This window comes from Empidonax traillii, unplaced genomic scaffold, assembly GCF_003031625.1.
Source record: "Empidonax traillii isolate 1590-97213 ecotype Southwest subspecies unplaced genomic scaffold, ASM303162v1 scaffold10:size5872457, whole genome shotgun sequence".
NCBI classification, from domain to species: Eukaryota; Metazoa; Chordata; class Aves; order Passeriformes; family Tyrannidae; genus Empidonax; species Empidonax traillii.
The window spans coordinates 3,138,048-3,145,304 of NW_020955203.1; positions in this window are offsets into that span (position 1 = coordinate 3,138,048).

Consider the following 7,257-nt stretch of genomic DNA (forward strand, 5'->3'; position numbering starts at 1 on the left):
TGCTTTGTTTTGTTTGGTTTTTTCAGTCGAAGGATACTTTGGGTTGGAAGGGAGTTTAAAAATCATGTCCTTCCTCCCTGCCACGGGCAGGAACACCTCTCACTAGACCAGGTTGCTCCAAGTGCTGTCCAGGCTGGCCTTGAACACTTCCAGGGATGGGGCAGCCACAGCTTCTCAGGCCACCCTCTGACAGAGTCTCATCACTCTCACAGGGAATTTCTTCCCAATATCTAATCTAAACTTGCCATGTTTCAGTTTAGAGCTGTTCCACTATCCTATCACTGCAGGTCCTGGTCCAAAGTCCCTCTCCAGGTCTCTTGGAGCCCCTTTAGGCACTTGGAGGGTCTCTAAGGTCTCCCTGGAGCCTTCTCTTCTCCAAGCTGAACAGCCCCAGCTCCCACATCTGCTCTCTTTTCCAGCTACTCTTCCCTGTTGGAGAGGTTTGCCTCAGTCACAGCATCCAATATGGGCCAGGTCAAATCTGTCTTTTGCTTATCCTGTACTCCTCTGACTCCAACTCCAGCCTCCACAGTGCACAAAAATGTCTGATAAACAAAAATCTATTTCTATAAGGTACCCATAAGGGTTGTGTAAAGGCTTGCAGAGCTCTGCTTGGCGGGTACTGAAGCAGGAGACAGATGGAGCACTGATGCACCCACCCTGCCACCAGACCTTCCCCCTGAATCTCCGATGATACATGTCCTGTGCACAAAGCAATGCCATGTGGGAACAGGGACCAGACACTCACCCAGGAGACACAAGTTTGGAGGCAGCCACGGCAGGGCAGTGCTTGTCCTGAACCACACACCCACACTCCAAATTTGCTCTTTTTCGAGCAGAGGCATCACATGTCACAGCAATGTCCAGGTGAGCTGGTTGTGCTGCCAAGTGGATGAGCAGGATGGCACTTTGTGGGGCTTTCCAGAGCATCTCTGGCAGTCACACCCCGACCCCTGAGTCACAGCCCCCATCCACCCCCACGACCCCACTGTCCAATGTGGCCTGGTGGGTCCAGCACTGGGGTCACAGGGTGGCAAATATTCTGTGAAAACTACGTCAGCCCACAGTTTGTGCTGGAACCTGGCAGAAGGGGCAGGAGAAGGAGTGGGAGGATGGCCAGCACTGGCCCTTGAGCTGTGCTCGGGATCCCTGTCCCCAAGACCTTCCACACTCATAATGAGTCAGTACGTGACCCATCGTCCCAGATTCAGAACAACCCATGCTTATTTTAACACGTTGTCATGGTGACCACTAGTCTTGCCAGTGGAGACCGACTTGCAAAGCAATCATTATTTGTGTAGTTACTCTTACACGTAAAATCTCATCTGCCAGACTCACATGTTGTTATACCTGGCAGCCACCTACCTGCTCCAGCACCTCTTCTTTGACAGGATTCAGGACCAGACACTTCAGAAACTCCGTAACAGAACACAGATGATGCTTTGTCTGCACACCTGTAAACTAGAAAAGTCACACACCCACTTTGAAAAAATACCACAAATGTTTATGCCCATAAAATTCAATTCTTTCCTGGGTGGTTTTTTTTGCCTTTTTTTTCTTTTTTTTTTTTTTTTTTACCAGACCACTCCTGCATGAGATGCCCAGTGGTGCTGCAGAGCACTCACTGAACTTTTTGAAAGACCAGAAAACATTTTGCAAGATTTGTAGAGTTCTTCTTTGCAAGGGAATCCAAATAAGATGCATCTTACCTGCTGAAATTAAAACAGAGATCCCATGAAATGCCTCATGTGCAAGGCCAGTCTCACTCACAGAAGACCCTTCATAGTCCTGCACACCTGTACTGTGCCTCTTGACAAATACTCTAACAACTGCCTGACTACTCTGGCCACTTCTCTTCTACTTACTGACTTTTCTGAGGTCATTCAGGTTGTTCCTGAATGGCAGTCTTGGGGGTTTTGGGGAGATTTTTTTTTTACTAAATAATATTTCTATATTCTCCTACCCTAAAGTCATCTGTTTTGTCTATGGGGGCACCGTGCTCACCTTCTGATCTCCACACTCCCCATATCTCTCTCCCACCCACTGCAAAAGTCAGCAGGAGTTGACCTTTCTCCTCACCAGCTGCCAGAACTGGCTGAGGTTCCTGAACAATGGAATTTTTGCCTTGTGGGGCTTTTCTTTTTGTCTTCCCCATCTATCTTAAAAATAAACACGGACCAAGTGACAAAAATTCATACACTACCCGTCTGTTCTGCAGACAGTTACAGAGTTACAGTGATTGGAAAAGACACAGAGCAAAGATTGATTAAAATATGATGGGCCAATGGCATTATGCATCTTATTTCTTTCACAGATGTAACCCCAAAAAGTATTCTAGGACAGGTTTGAGAACATGGTGATAATCTTTTATTTATAGTGATTAAATTGTTAACACGATGGAAATTTATATTCTTGTTTTTGCATGCCACTGCTCATTTCCAAAATCTGTCTTTTGGGTGGAAGGTATTTTTATTACTAGCTTCACTTACTCTAGGATCAACACAGATGAGGTCTAATAGGCAATGCTAAGATAGAAATAGAAATGGAAACAGACAAAGAAAACAACTTTATCCTTTTTTTTAAAGTGAGAAACTGAGGCATAGAGAAATCAGCTGTGGGTACTGACCTACCTGGAAGTGCAGGTCAGTCAATTTAAAGAGTTCCACAAAGTTCACCTGGAAAATCTGTGGTGAAACAGAGAACTCAACCCTCAATTCCAGAGTCCTAGATTGCTACTTCAAGAAAAAATAATCCCATTATTTTAGATGCAGAAGACAGAACATTTGTATTATTGATGGAAATGCTTGGATAAATCTGATACCATCCTGATGATGAAATATGATACCACCTAGATATCTTGGATAAAATCATTGCATGATGATGGATAATTTGAATTGATCTTTTGTGTGAGGGCTCAGTCTGTTCAAATGGATCCCTGTGAGGAAAGAGTTGCCCCAACAGGGCAAACACAAACTACCCAACACTGCCAGTATTAAGTGCAATTTCAGTATGAAGACGACATGTGCTGTACACACCTGGAGATCTCCTCCACCAAGCAGTCTGACACTGTCATGCATATGCAAGAAACACAGCAGAGGAAGAGAGCAGATGCTTATGTTCATTGCCTTATTAGAAGATGTTCCTTGTGATAATCATGGCCTGGGCCGTGTTCTTAGCCAGTGGTTGTTGTGACACTGAACTGCAAACTCTTCAGCACAGTTGGTGCTGTGTCGTGGTGAGTGGCTTTGAAACAAATCACCACACCACATATGAAACTAAAAACAAAAGCCCAAGTGCACATCATTGTCTCCATTTTCCGGGTTTGGACTTTTCCAGGTGATACACCCAACCTGTAGATCTGAATTTGTCTGCAGAAGAGAGGGGATGCAGGCAGTGCTTGACCGCATGAAGCCTGTGGTCAGTCTGATCCAGAATGCCACCTGGCAGGAACCAAGGAGGCACCAGAAGAAGGTTCAAGACATTTCTCTCACGAGGGAACTTTTCTACTTTCCCACTGCAGGTTAAGGTCTTCTCAGTCCTCAAAGGATAAGGATTTATTTCCTGTTTCTTGCTCCTGTTGAAAGAAAACTGTTCTTTACCGTTTAGTGTATTCTGCAGACTATCCGGAGAGTAAGGAGCTTTCATCACATAGACACAAAAATAGAGAGAGTTTTATGGGGTGTGTTTCATTCCCGTTGGGTGCCCACCAGCCATGACTAGTGCCCTTTGGGCCACACAATCAACCTCCTCACTCACGAAGATAAATGTCGTATCAGCCCTGCAGTAAGCCATCATCTATTCTTGAGAAACAAAGAGAGTATATAGCATGACCTTCCTTGAAATATTGGATCTATTTACACGGGTTTGCGTGGACCACATTACTTATGAGTCACCAAGGGGAAACTGAGCTCCTTGTAGATAAAGCGATCAGTGCAAACCACTGTAAATAAATCTGAAATTTCTATGAAGGTCGCACTGTGTCTGATTTATACTTCAGCACCCTATGAAATAATGTTGACCAGGTAAGTGGTTTTCAATTATTTTTTTTTTATTCACATAAGAAAAGAAAAAAAAAAACAAAACCAAACTCCTTTTTTGTCGTATAAGGGACTGCTCTATTTTAAAGTGCATCTGGTTAGAGAGATGACACATGCCCAGGAAGTAAGTTATTGCCTGGCATAAATGTTCCTGGACCTGATTCTGCCGTCCTAACTAACCAAGATGACTTGAATGGGCATACATGGCAGAGTCAAATCCAGCAGCAGCCACAGATGATCCTTAGACACTTTGAAGCTTTATTTTTCTGATTAATCTATATCTTTGTTTCCATTATTAACCCCAGTATAGGTCAAGCCCAAGTGAAGCCTTTCTATCACTAACATAGGAGTTACTATAAGCACAGGCTTTTGGTATTGGAAGATAAATAATGCTCCAGTGGCCAAATTATAGGACTGAAAGTCAGGAACTTTGTTTCTGCCATTAATCTGCTTTGTGACCAGTTTCACTTCCCCTCTCAGCTTTCATCTGACCTGTCTGCTACAGCAGGTGAGCCCCTGGTATAGGGGGAGACTACCTGATGTAATTAGGAGCAATAACCATGAGGACTCGGTTTTAGGTTGAGAAGAGTCTTCTGGTTGAATGTGCAATCAGTTGCTTCAGTTTGCAGAATCAGACAAGAAATCTATGAACAGATTGTCCAGCAATATTGATAGGTTTTCTACTTGCTGTTCATGGTGTTACTGGAAGGTTAAAATTGTATCTAGTAAATCTGAACTTGATCATCATATATTCTGCTGAGCCTCAAACTCATGTTTTAGTGTTCTAAACAGGGTAAAATAAAAACACTTTTGGAATACCTAAGCTTAACACAGGAAGAACAATCTTTTGAGAATTTCAGCAAGGTTGAACTTGCCTGAACTGTTACTCATTCTCACGGAAGTTTTACTTAACACAGTAGGAAGTTAAGATTCAGGAAGTCTGAGAGGGTCTTCAGGGACACTAAGCGGCCTCAGCGATCACAGCAGATGAAATTCAGACCTGGTAAAGACAATAATGCTCTCTGGCAAAAGAGAAAAGTCGAAGTTACTTCATGAGTTCTTCCACAATGTCAGGAAAACATGTCCTTTTTAAAATTTCCTGGAAAATATACACAGCACTCAAACTTCAGCCCAGTTTTTAAACTTAGTGATAAAATGGCCTGAGTTAGAAGCTGTTCTGAAACACAGCCTTCCAGGAAGTCTAGGTACAACAAGGTTTTTCTAAACCAGACTGAGACTTTTAAAACCAAATTGGTTAATTTAAACCTGACTGGGACCAGCCCTTTGTCAGCCTCAGCAGTTCTGCCACACCTCAGGACTTTTTATCAAATCTATGCCTCAGGAAATTTAAATGCTATTTTAACTGCAGTTGTTAGTTAAATGACAGTTAATTACATCCTTGTAGCTCAGATTAATCACTTTAGCATACGAGTAGCTTACACGATGGACAGGATGTATATGAAGTGTCTCAGGAAAGGCTGAGTCAGAGCAGCAGTTCTCCCTTCACCATGGAAACAACTTTTTGCCCCACAAAGGGCAAATCTGAGCACCCATCAGCACTCCAGGACCATCCTCAGACACAGGAGGTGGCTCAGCTCAGCTGGTCATTGCTGCCTCAGGGGAAAGATCAAGAACTGCCTCATAACTTATAGGAATGGAAAAAAAACACTGAAACCCTTAAAAGGTAATGGATGCCCCATTCCTTTAAACATTCAAAATAAGGTTGAGCACGGCTCTGAGCAACCTGATCTAGCTAAAGCTGTCTCTGCTCATTGCAGAGGGGTTGGACTGGATGATCTGGAAAGGTGCCTTCCAACCCGAACTCTTTTATGATTCTCTAGGATTGCCACCTTAAAAGTTGTTAAAGTAGAATTATCACATTAAATAGATTTTTTTTTTTTGCTGCTATTATTAACACTATCATGATTGTCCTAGCCCCTGTGTAAACTACAGTCCACATCCTAGAAAACTGCCACTTTAACTTTACAGTTGAATTGCACCAAGCGGTTGCTATTTAATTTGAGTGTAATGTCTTTAGAGCAATTGCGCTGCAAAATCATCTCTGCAAAATATTAATTCATATTTTTATTTACTTCATTTGGCAGTTTGTCTTACTGCCTTCTCTTCACCCAGATTTATCGGTAGTCTGGCGACCCTCAAAGACCATTTGAGAAGTGGCACAGTCTTGGCAAGGACTGAATCCTAGCAGAAGACTCTCTGAAACTCCCATTCTGCTGCTCCGCAGACCCCGCTCCACCATCTGCCTCTCGAAATTAGATTTTTTTTTTTAATTTTTTTTTTTTTTTTTGTTGCTGCATTTCACAAGTTTAAAAATACGGTTATTATGATCCATAAACCAGCTTTCACAGAGATTATTAATTAAGCCCCAAATATTGTACTGACGTGCTTTGTGAATTATGTCTCCATACTTCACAGCACTGCTGCTGTTACAACCCATCTGCATAATGTCACATCGGAGCACTTTAAGGTTTCATGTTGGCTGCAGGATGGGGGAGTTTTGTTTTGCTGTCCCTTGTAGCAGTCCAAGAAGTAAAACCTGGAGCCTTAGAGTCAGGTGGATGAGATAAATTGAAACGGATCTTATTGCTCCCAAACACTCTCCTGGAAACAATGGCATCTTGACATTTTATCAGTCACTCATGCGGTCATTCTCAGCGGTATCAGCCAGAGCTTGAAGGATAGAGCCGTAAAGAAAGGATTGTCAGCCATAAACATTCCTCAAAACCATGAAAGCCACAAATGAAAGCTTAAGTAATGGAGGACGGAATACCCTTGATATTTCAACAATTACCTGCAACAACAGGCTTTGTTCAGAGCCCCGGCCATTTTTTCCAGAAGCCTTTAGTTGTCATGGCCCGAATAGGATAGGGGAAGGGAGGAAAAAAAAAAAAAAAAGAAGAAGAGAAAAGAAAAGAAAAAAAAAAAAGGAAAAGGGGAGGGCGAAGACAGAAGAAGCAAAAAAGAGAAGTATAGAGAAGGATCAAAAGTTCTCCTCTGAAAAGACAAACTTGAGTGGCTGCATATATGAAGGAGCTTATGGAATTTTTTCATTTTTTTAAAAAAACAAGATTTATTTCCAGATATTAGAACTATTAAGCTGGTAGAGATAAACTTTTTTTTTCTTCTTTTTTTTTTCTTTTTTTTTTTTTTTTTTTTTTTTTTTTTTTTTTTTTTTTTTTTTTTTTTTTTTTTTTTTTTT